Source organism: Mustela nigripes, chromosome 2 (genome assembly GCF_022355385.1).
Source record: "Mustela nigripes isolate SB6536 chromosome 2, MUSNIG.SB6536, whole genome shotgun sequence".
Classification (NCBI taxonomy): domain Eukaryota; kingdom Metazoa; phylum Chordata; class Mammalia; order Carnivora; family Mustelidae; genus Mustela; species Mustela nigripes.
Window position 1 is genome coordinate 211,916,563 of NC_081558.1, and position 12,293 is coordinate 211,928,855.

General features: G+C 41.5%; 1 long non-coding RNA gene across 1 annotated transcript in view; it reads left to right on the top strand.

Annotated features, from left to right (window-relative positions):
- Positions 1-12,010, top strand: part of LOC132012397 (uncharacterized) — a 30,842-nt gene extending 18,832 nt beyond the window's left edge. The window contains exons 3-4 of the long non-coding RNA XR_009402606.1: positions 3,336-3,522; positions 11,837-12,010. This is a non-coding gene — a long non-coding RNA (uncharacterized LOC132012397). The remainder of the gene's footprint in view (positions 1-3,335; positions 3,523-11,836) is intronic.
- The last annotated feature ends 283 nt before the right edge of the window (positions 12,011-12,293 follow it).

Genomic DNA, 12,293 nt, shown 5'->3' on the forward strand with positions numbered 1-12,293 from the left:
ATGACCATTTGCCTTTGTGTAAAATTTCTCTTGAATTACTTGCTTACATTCCCAAGAGTGAGTTTGCTGGACCAAAACAGATATTTTTATGGCTGACAGAGTTCGTTCTTTCAGAAGACATTTGTTGCACATCTATTGGGCTACAGGACTGTGCCAGGAGCTGCCAGTGCGACACTGAACCAAACAGAAACTCTCAGCCTTCAGTTGGGGGCGAAGACCACAACCCAATCACCAAGTAGATACACAGAATATCGCGAAAGTGATGGCTACGGAGAAAAACAAGGCAGTGTAGGAGGATTTGAAGTAACTGTGGGTTGGGGTGCCTGGGGAGCTCAGTTGGTTAAGTGTCTGCCTTTGGCTTAGGTCGTGATCTTGGGGTCCTGGGATTGAGCCTTGCATTGGGCTCCATGCTCAAGGGGGTGTCTGCTTGTCCTTCTCCCTTTGCCCACCCCCAATTGTGTTAGCTCTCTCTCCCACTCTCTCTCCAATAAATAAATAATTCTTAAAAAATAAGAACTACCTGTGGCGGTGAGGGGGGATAGGGAATTCCTGTTTCATATGAGGAGCTTAAGAAATGCCTCAGTGCTGAGGTGAAATCTGAGCAGAGAGCTGGAAGAGGGAAGTGAGGGAGCCGCGCTGACACTATATAAGAGAGAACGACTCAGGCAGGGAAGCAGTAGGTGCAAATGTCCTGTGGCATAAAACACCTTCAGGGACTTCCATTATGCGTCTGTTGGTCTACTTGAGGGAGTTCCACAGGTCTCTGAGGCTCTATTCATTTTTTAAAAAGTCTCCTTTCTTCTGTGAACTGAATGTTTGTGTCTCCCGCAACCCTCTAGTGCAGATATTGAAGCCCTAATCATCAGTGTGATGGTATTTAGAGATGGGGCCATTGGGAGGTAACTGGGTTTAGATGAGGCCAAGGGAGTAGAGCCCCATGATGGGATTGGTGTTCTTATAAGGGGATAAAGCAACCAGAGTTCTTTCTGCCCTGTGGGGACACAGCAAGGAAATAGCTGTCTGTAACTAGGAAGAGAGCTTTCACCAAGAACCTGACCATGTGGACACCCTGATCTGGGACTTTCAGGCTTAAGAACAATGGAAAATCATTATCTGTTGTTGGAGCCACCCAGCCTGTGGTCTTCTGTCATAATGCCTGAGTTGACAGAGAACTTTCTCTTCCTCAGCCTGGGTGGTCTCAACTGACTTGTCTTCAGACCTGAGCCCCACTGACCCATTTTTAATGGCAGTGGCTGTACTGTCCAGATGTATATATTAGTCCCCATTTCTTGATCGGTATCATCTATTGAGTGTGACATGGTTCTCATACCTTCCTATCATTTCCAGATGTGGCTTCCTTTAGCTCTTTTTTTATTTTTTAAAATTTTATTATTTTATTTTGAGAGAGAGAGAGAGAAAGAGAGAGCGCAGAAGGGCAGAGGGAGAAAGAGAATCTCGAACAGACTCCATGCTGAGTGTGGAGCCCGATGTGGGGCTTGATCCCATGACCCTGAGAACATGACGTGAGCCGACATCAGGAGTCAGACATTCAGCCAACTGGGCCACCAGGTGCCCCTCCTTTAGCTCTTTGAATCTATTTATAACAGCTGGGATAGCATCTTTACTTCCTAAGTTCAACATCTGGGCTTCCTCAGGGGCCGTTTCTGATTTTTTGTTTTCCTGTGAGCCGTATTTCCTGTGTCTTTACACGTCTAATAATTTTTTTGATGAAAACCAGACATACCAAATACTATGCTGTGGTGGCTCTGGAAATCTTATCTCCTAGGCTCTGTGGGAAGTAGCTGGGCTGTGTTTGTTTACTGACTTCCCTGAACTAAGTATGTAGGTTCTGTTTTTTGTCACGTGTGCCACTGGGATTTCTAGGGAACTTCCAGACAGGACAGAGTCTGGGAATGGGGCTTTGAGGGGAGCTCCATGCCCTCACTGCCCTGGTGGGAGGAGGAAGAAAGCTCACATTTCTTACTGAGATTCAGTCATTTTTTCTTGAAGAAATCTCCTCGAATTGTTGCAAGTCTGGTTAATTTCCAGAGTTGTGAAAAAGTTGCTCTTGACAACTGGGATTGTCTGTCACATGCAGCAGAACCTTAGTCAGCATTTGCTTGAAATTCACTTTTATATAGCTTACACTCAGATTTGCACAACTCTTGGCTTACCACTAGCTAGATTCCATCCTAATCCAACCCACCCACTGCTAGTGGATCCCTCCTGGCCCTTGCCTCTCTGTGTCTGGGCTGACTCCTGCCTCCCCACAACCCTGGTCTTTTTTTCCCAAGCCTGTATCACACACAGGCACTTTATTTTCCACTTGCAGGTGAACAGAGCAAGGGACTGTTTTCTTTTTCTTTTTTTTTTTTAATAATTTTTTATTTTTTATAAACATATATTTTTATCCCCAGGGGTACAGGTCTGTGAATCACCAGGTTTACACACTTCACAGCACTCACCAAAGCACATACCCTCCCCAATGTCCATAATCCCACCCCCTTCTCCCAAACCCCCTCCCCCCAGCAACCCTCAGTTTGTTTTGTGAGATTAAGAGTCACTTATGGTTTGTCTCCCTCCCAATCCCATCTTCTTTCATTTATTCTTCTCGTACCCACTTAAGCCCCCATGTTGCATCACCACTTCCTTCTGATTATATGATCATCATGCTTTTCACGACTGATTAGAGATTTCACTATACTTTCTATCTAGACTCCTTACTCAGTTTTCTTGATATACTTAAAAATTTTTTTTTAATATTTTTTATTTTTTAGAGGCTGGGGGTAGGGAGAGGGAGACAGGGAATCTCAAGCAGATTCCACACCTAGTGCAGAGCGTGACTCGAGGCTTGATCTCAAAACCCTGAGATCACACCTGAACTGCAGTCAAGAGTCAGATGCTTTACTGACTTTGCCACCCAGGCACCCAATAAACATTTTTTAAATTGAAGAACAGATATAATGAACCAGCATTTTGGGGGGTGTGTGTGAGTGAAAATCCCAAAGGAGCCAGAGGAGGGATAAAGGGACTGAGCAGGGCAGGAAGGCAGGCAGACAAGGTGGTTTGTTACTCATCAGGAAGTGGACTGTCCATCTGTGTGGACTCAGAACTGTCCTTAGGAGGAAGGCGGTGAGGATCTATCCTATGGGTCCTCCTGTCTGTCTCCCATTGTCAAAGTCCCTTCATGGATCATCAGCTGTTTGTACTTGTGGCTCCTGCCACCCACTCAGGAAGCCTCAGGGGTTGGAATCTCTCATGGGGAGCTGTCACCCCTTCTCTGGTCAGCCTGGCTTACTTAGGGAACATGGAGTTTTTGTTCTTTCTTTCCACAGGGCCCTTCTGGTTGGTGGTAGAACGACCATTACCTTCTGCATTAAAAGTGGTCCTGCTGGGTGAAACGGTCCCCAGGATGCTTCCCACTCAGGGATGCTGTCACTTCCACTAACATGACTGAGGACCTTCATCCTGTGGTGGAAAGTGTCAAGAGCAGTGAAGACAGCACGAGAGAGGCTGGGGATGGTAAGATCAGGCAGGTATCGTCAGAGGCCTAATCTGTGCCCACTGGCTCTCCTATCTGCTCAGCTCTGCCTCTAGCCAGCCTCTCAGACTCCTGCTTGTCCATGGGACCCCCTGGGCTGCTTTTCTTGGTCCATGGGGCCCCCATGCCATGCTGGCAGATGTCTGTGAGTCCATAAAGTGTTTTCCCACGTGTCTATTTCTCCCTTTGTTGTCCTGTTTTATCTCCTACTTCTCTGCCCTTTGCCCCCTTCCTTCCTTAGCTCAGCTTTGGAAGAACCTTAGAGATCATTTAGAGCCATGGTCCTCAGACTTGAACAGGCATCAGAATTACCCCGAGGTCCTGTTAAAGGCAGATTGCTGGGTCCCGTCCCAGACCCCCCGAGTTGCAGGTCCCACAGTTTCTGGTGGGGCCAGAGAATTTGTATTTCTACCAGGTTTCCCAGGTGCTGCTGGCCCAGGGACCAGGCTCTGAGAAGCACGGATGTAGACCGGCCTCCTCAGTGGTCTCACAGATATGTAAGGCACATGCACAGTAGCTGGGAGTGAAGAATTGGGGTCCTGCTTGCCTGGGCTGAAATCCTGGCTGTGGGCAAATTCCTTCACTTCTTGATGCCTCACTTTTCCTGTCTGTGAAATTGGATGATGATAGGGTTGTGAGGGTTTGGAGTGGTGCTTCGCCCATTCTTAGGTCTGTATATAAATGTAGGCTGAGGTGATTCTTGTTTGGCTCATGGGGAAAGGGAAATTGAGGGAGTGAAAATCAGGCCCAAGCTGGCAAGCAGCACATTCTGGAAGCCTAGACTTCTTGTTTTCTCAGTCCAGAGAATTACCTTTCCACTTACGACACAAATCCTTTTGGTCTTTTGGTCCTGCAGCTGCTTACATCTTCTCTGAGGAAGTCTGTTCTGTTACTCAGCCTGGAAGAACATGGCTTTGTATAGTAGAAGCCCTAGCAGGCGCCCAACACTTGAGCTGGGGGAAAGGATGCTGTGGGTGGCAGATGGAACACAGGCAGGGGGTGGCCCAGTCTCAGCTCTGGAACTTCCAGCCTGCCTCTGTCAGGTCCTGTTCCCTCATGTGTGTGAGACCTACCTCTGAGGTTTGGGTGAAGGCTAAACTGATAAGGCATTGGCCAAATGCCTAGCACGGCATCTGGCACAGAGTGAGCGCTCCATGGACGGTTGTTACTAGTTCTTCCCCAGCGGAATAGTGATGTGTTGGTCACACTGCCAACACAGGGTTTCTCTAGATCAATTGTCCGGTTGGTTTATACCCACATCTCTTTATCTCTTCAGGAGGCCTTCTGATGTGTGGGCCCAGCTGTAAAAACAGATGGTTTTGAAAACCATCCATCATGGACACTATTAGAGAGAAATGGTCCCAAGAGTAACCTCGGGATAGGTGACCACAATGTGCTTCTTCAAGAGGGTGCGCCCCCTTTGTGCCCTCCGACCGCCATACAGAATGACTCATATTTTCTCTGCTGTTTTAAACCACTCCTGGTAGTTCTAATCCCACGGTCCCACATTTGTATTTGAAAACCTATCTGATCATTGGATGTGGTTTTGCCCAAAGTCCTGTCCTCTGGCTTTAATCATTAAACAGGGAAACCAGACTGACAAATTTGAGACAACGGAAAATTCTCCCTTTTTGAATCTCTCCCTTTAGGGAAAAAGACAAATCATAAAAGAAAACCAGGGGAGCCAGGGTGGCTCAGTTGGTTAAGCATCTGCCTTTGGCTCAGGTCATGATCTCAGGGTCCTGGGATTGAGCCCCATCTTGGGCTCCCTGCTCAGTGGGGATCCTGCTTCTCCTTCTCCCTCTGCCGCTTCCTCCTGCTTGTGCTTGCTCTCTGTCAAATAAATAAATAAAATTTAAAAAGAGAAAATCAGCAAACAAAGACAAGAGACATTGGTGATGTATTTAAAACAACTGGGAGGGTGTGTCCTCACATCCCCTACCACTATCACTGGGAGCATGGCCAATGCACATGGAGCCTGGGCCAGCCTGAAGCTTGTATTATTTGGGGGGGATCTACTTCAAAAACATATAATGTTAAGTTATGAATGTAGAGTTAGGTATGACGTAAATATTTGTGTAGGAAAGAAAAAATCACCCTCAGTTATAAACTAGATAACATACACATTAAAAAGTCCAGAAAATAACCTAATATTTTATTTGGTAATATGCCTTAGTTTATCTTTTTCTTTAAAATTTTAATTTAACTTCAACTTAGTTAACATATAGTGTATTATTAGTTTCGGGGGCAGAACTCAGTGATTCATCAGTTGCATAGAACACCCAGTGCTCATTCCATCACGTGCCCTCCCTCATGCCCATCCCCCAGTTATGCCAGCCCTCTACCCCCTCCCCTCCAGCAACCCTCAGTTTGTTTCCTAGAGTTTAGAGTCTCTTATGGTTTGCCTCCCTTCTGTTTTCATCATTTTATTTTTCCTTCCCCTCCCCTGTGTCCATCTGTTTTGTTTCTTAAATTCCATATATGAGTAAAATCATACGGTACTTTTCTTTCTCTGACTGACTGATTTTGCTTAGCATAATGCCCTCTAGTTCCATTCATATCATTGCAAATGTCAAATTTCATTCTTTTTGATGGCTGAGTAATATTCCAGTGTGTGTGTGTACATGTGTACATCTTCTTTCTCCATCTGTCAGTGGACAGCTGGGCTCTTTCCATAGTGTTGCTATTGTGGACATTGATGCTATAAACATTGGGGTACATGTCCCCCTTCAGATCACTATGTTTGTATCCTTTGTAATAAATACCTAGTAGTGCAATTGCTGGGTCTTAGGGTAGCTTTGTTTACAACTTTTTGAGGAAACTCCATGCTGTTTTCCAGAGTGGCTGCACCAGCTTGCATTCCTACCAGCAGTGTAGGAGGGTTCCCCTTTCTCTGCATCCTCACCAACATTTGTTGTTTCCTGACTTGTTTATTTTAGCCATTCTGACTGGTGTGAGGTGGTATCTCATTGTGGTTTTGATTTGTATTTCCCTGATGTCGAGTGATATTGAATATTTTTTCATGTGTCTGTTGGCCATTTGTATGTCTTCTTTGCAGAAATGTCTGTTCATGTCTTCTGCCCATTTCTTGATTGGATTATTTGTTTTTTGGGTGTTGAGTTTGCTAAGTTCTTTATAGATCTTGGATACCAGCCGTTTATCTGTTATGTCATTTGCAAATATCTTCTTCGATTCTGTAGGTTGACTTTTTGTTTTGTTGACTATTTCCTTTGCTGTGCAAAAGATTTTTATCCTAATATTTTATTAATTAACTGCCTGAACCCCCTCTTTTTCTCTTTATATATTTTTTTGGGCTGCATTTTCTTTGTTTTCCTCCTCATAAGACAAGGTGTTAAGATACAGTATAAAATATATTTAAACAGAGAGAATAGATTGGCAATGCAATCTTCGCTATTGTGGACATTGATGCTATAAACATTGGGGTACATGTCCCCCATCTGTGACCAACATGCATTAATCATTGACAGTTGAGAAAAGATTGACTTTTAGCTTTACAACTCATTATTGGTAATGTCAGGTAAAGTTTTAGGATTGTTGTTAAAATGGAACAATATTTATTGAGTTTCTTTTACACATGAGCTTTACGATTTCAAGGCATTTTAAGTTTTCTTGTGAGTGACTCTTTCTAAATATTATTTGATTTGACATCTGTCACTAACCAGATGGTCATCAATGTCCTTGTTGTGATGTGGACTACTTATGTACTTATGTTATGATATGGACTACTTATGTGACACTGAATACTGACACTGATAAGGATAGTCTCTTAGGACTTTTATACTATCTTTATTAGTGTGAGTATTCAGTGTCACATAAGCAAGAAATTGAAATTTTCTTGCAATGTGTTCCTCTGATTCACTTATTATTAATTGGATATCAAATTATTAAAAATCTATTATTTCTATTATAAATTTTCTTGCCTTAATGATATGCTGTTTTAATATAATCTAAACATTTTTGTTATTAAAATTCTCTATTCAAAATGAAAATAATTTCTGTTGTTAATTTTCATCCATATAGCTTAAAAATATTCTATTAATTTTTAGATGCATTTTTTCTCAATGATTTAACAAATTTTAAAGTGTCAAAGCAGCATTTTTCATACATGTCTCTTATAAGAGATCTATATTTTTCACTTTTTTTATTGAAACATTCCAAAACATCTCTTCAAATTGCAGTTAAATGGCATATTCAAGCTTCATTAATTTTTTGAAAATTTTTTTGCATTCCTGTTGTGTTTGGATTTCTCTCTTGAATGTTTAAAAACATATACCAGAGTACTTATAATATTGTCATAACCAAGTTGCAAGGCTTGAACAGAACATATATTAGAATACTTATGATATTGTCATATCCAAGTTGCAAGGCTTGAACAGATTTATAATGGCATTTCTCTATAATTAGACTCTTCAAAGAAAAGCCAGTTTATATGTGTGGTTAACATATTCCATCAACGCACCTGAAAAGAAAACATATAACTCTTGCAAAATATCATACTAGTTCACAACTTTAGGTCTTGTTCAGGCAGATTTTCCTCCTAGGAAGCTAAAGAAATGAGATGTACAAGGCAAATATATTGTGATATTGTGATATTTTGTCATCAAACTAGGTGAGTTGTTACAGTGGGCAGGAGGAGTGTTCTTGGAAATTGTTCATGCAATAGACTAGCTAACAACAACTTAACTTTACATGGAAGTGATTGTGACTCATATACATTTATTTTATTAAACAGAAACTCATGGTAATCCCAACCCCCCTTTAGTGAGATCCCCCAAATTGCTGAGGTACTCCTATTCTATCAGTCATGAAGGGAAGTAGGACAAGTAGAAGTGGACAGCGAAGGTGGTCTAATTCTTGGGTCCATGTGTTGATGTCCTTCATCAGTTTTAAAAACAAATTTTAGCTAGTATCTTTCCAAATAGTTATTCTGACTCATTCTTTCTCTCTCTCTCCCCCTGCCCCTTCCTTTCTCCCACCCCTTTCCTCTGGGACTCCAATTACATATACATTGGATTGTTCCACATTGTCTCATATTTCTCTCACTTTTTTCATTCCTTTTTTCTCTCTATGTTTCAATTTAGAGAATTTCTGCTGACATATTTCTACTGACATTTCTACTAGATATAAGCTCACTGGATTTTTTTCAGTCTGCTATTAAGCCCACTCATTGAATTCTTTACTTTGGTACCTTTTTTTTTTTTTTTAAATTCTACAATTTCCATTTGGTTCTTTTTCGGGGTTTTCACTTCTCTGCTTAAATTCTTTGTGTTTTTTCCATTTTGCCAATATTTCCACTGAAAATGCTCACACTTATTCATTAATAGAGTCTTTATTTACTCATGCCAGTTCTGGGTCATCTGTGGGCCTGTTTTTATTGGCTATTTGTTTTCCTTTTAATTGTGGGGCACATTTTCTGGCTTATTCACATGTCTCACATGTTTCTTGTTGTTTGTTTTTTTATATTAAGTGCTACAGTTTATATACGACAGAGTAGTGGAGACTGAGAGAAGTAATAATTTTTCCAGAAAGTGCTTGCCTTTTTGTGAGTCAGATATCTTGGATCAGGATCTGACCTCTACAATCAAATCATCAGTTGGGCCAAGTTAGGACTTGGGTTGCCACTCTAGTTAATTAGGTTTACCTCTGGTTTCAAACGTCTTGAGAATGGGATCACCCTTCCTCTAGCAGGGTTGTGAGATCTAAGCACCATGACACCGTAAAATTCCTCTCTACTTTCCTCTTTGTCATCTCCTGAGTTCCTGGCCACCATTCACTGAGGGAATTTCTGTGGGAGAGAGTTGGCAATCAGTGATGTCCAATTTTGTGTTTGGTTTCCTCCAGATTCAAGTCTACTCATCAGCCATTAATTTCTCAGTTAGTTTCCCTTTATCCCCAACAATTTTTTTCTGCTTATAGCAGATTGCTTTTCTGCCCACCCATGCTCCCATGCTTAAACTTTGAATCTATAGCTCTTCAATGATTTTAAAGAAAAATACAGTGTAAAAGCTTATCCAGTGCTTTCTCATTGTTCAGTGCTAGTCTTTTATGATCTTTGACATCCTAGCTGGAATTGGAATCTCTTCATTTCTTTTGATTTTCTAAAATTCCCTCTTTTACATATTGTTTCTTTTAAGCCATTATTTGTTTTGTTTATTGGTTCTGATGTGCCTTCTAATTTAGTTTCTATTTCTGAAAAATTTCCCTTGTACATCCAGTTTTGTTCTGAGTTCTGTCATCTGTCTTCTCAAACCTTATATTTCTGAATGTTTCTAATGGTGATTTAAGTTACATTTTTATTTTTTTAAAAGATTTTTTAAAAAATTTATTTGACAGAGACACAGTGAGAGAGGGAATAGAAGCAGGGGGAGTTGGAGAGGGAGAAGCAAGCTTCCCACCAAGCAAAGAGCCTGATGCAGGACTCCAACCCAGCACCCTGGGATCATGACTTGAGCCGAAGCAGACGCTTAATGACTGCGCCACCCAGGAGCCCCTAAGTTACATTTAAAAAAAATTTTTATTTATTTATTTATTTGAGAGAATGAGAGAGAGCGAGAGCACAAGTGAGGGAATGGGCAGAGGGAAGGGGAGAGAGAATCTTAAGCAGACCCTCTGCCCTGTGTGGTGGAGCCTGACCTTGGGCTAGGTCTCATGACCCTGAGATCATGTCTTGAGCCCAACCCAAGAGTCAAATGCTTAACTTACTGAGCCACCAAGGCACACCCAAGTTATGATTAAATAACATGTATTATTTTCTTAATTCCTTTCATCTCATTTCAAATATGAAGTTACATTTGTATCTGCATTTTATAGTGTATCTTTTGTTATATTTGTGTTGTCTGTAGGGACAGTATTATGTTCTTCTTCTTTTTTTTTTAAGATTTTATTTATTCATCTGACAGAGATCACAAGTAGGCAGAGAGGCAGGCAGAAAGAGAGGGGGAAGCAGGCTTCCCACTGAGCAGAGAGCCTGATGTGGGGCTTGATCCCAGGACCCTGAGACCATGACCCGAGCTGAAAGCAGAGGCTTAACCCACTGAGCCACCCAGGCACCCCCAGTATTATGTTCTTATTCTCTTTTCTCTTATAATAAGTTCATATAAAAATTGTCCATGATCCTTTTCCATTACTCTTTCTTTTCTTCTTTCTCCCTTCCTTTCCTTCTTTTCTCTTCTTCCTCTTCTCTTCTTTTCTTTTCTCTTCTCTTATTCTACCTTCCTCCCTCCCTCCCTTCCTTATTCTTTCTTTCCTTCTTTCAAATGAAACGAGTGTTTAGGTATTTATGTTTATGAAGGATACGTCATGATAGGTTTTCTAGCTTCATGGCTCTACCACTCCCCCTTCTGCTGCTTTTGCAAAGTGATGAAAAAGTTACTCCCTTGTGTTTTCTGAGATCTGACTTTCTGATCAATTCTCCCACTTTTTTTTTTTTTTCCTGTGGTTCTCTTTTCTTTACACCATTTGTTCCTGTTCTGCTCATTGTGGAGTTTGTCTTGAAAGGAAGCTTTACTCTGCTATTTTTGAGGGTGTATAGACTGACTGCTCCGCCATGGCCAGATTAGTGTATCATGATCCTCTTGTCTCACCCATGAATTGGATCCTGCTAGTCTCAGATTGGACCTCTGTGTTTTCAATGAATATGGGTCATCAGTGTGGTATTCCTGTTCTCTGAACTGTTGGAATCCCTCCTTTCCTCCTGCTCAGATCCTCAACCACACAGGTCATTTGGATGTAGATGATTTATCCTACATGCTCATTTTGTGAGATTCACTGGGAAACCTTAAGACTTATTTTGTTGTAGGAATTCCAGGTCTTTGATTTTGATACACTAGTTGCTTGGCTTCTTTTTATGTGGGAATTTGGGGGGATTAAAATATACCCTATAATTTCTCCAGAATCCTAGTCATAATTATCTTTAAACGATTATTATAAGAACAATAAAAGAGAGTTTAGTGATGGTTTACTTCTGATGTCAGTCATTTGGGATAATTCTAGAGAGGATGTTTGTCTCCCAGTTTGGTAGCTAGGGAAGGCCATTTCACCATCTAGGACTGTTTGAATGGACCTCCCCCTGCATAAATCTCTTAATCTGGTTACTTCACATTTTGTGTTTTCTCTGTTATGAGCTGAATTGTGTTTCCCCAAATGGTGCTGAAGTCCTAACCCCCAGTACCTCAGACTGTGACTGTATTTGCAGATAGACTCTCTAAAGAAGTAATTAAGTTAAAATGAGGTCATATTGGTGTGCCCTAATCCATTTTGACTGTATCTTTACAGAAGAGAAGATTAGGACACAGACACACACAGAGGAAAGACTATGTGAAGACACATGGTGAAGATAGCCATCTACAAGTCAAGGAGAGAAGTCCCGGAAGAAACTAACTCTGATGCCCCCTTGATCTCATACTCTTGGCCTTCAGATCTGTGAAAAATAAATTTCTTTTGTTTAAATCACCCTGTCTGGGGTACTTTGTTATGACAATGCTAGCAAACTAATTTTCTCTGTCTTCTCTCTCTCTCAATCTCTCTCTCTCTCTCTCTCTCACACACACACACACACACACACACACACACACACACACACACAGCGTTTGGGAGAATCTCTCACTGCTGTGAGAATCTGTTCCCAGTTCACCAAACCCTGTGTTGAAAGATTATATCAGGGCTCTATTTTCACTTTTGGTATCTAAGAATAGCTCTCTAGACATTTCACTTCTTTAAAAACTCATTTTGT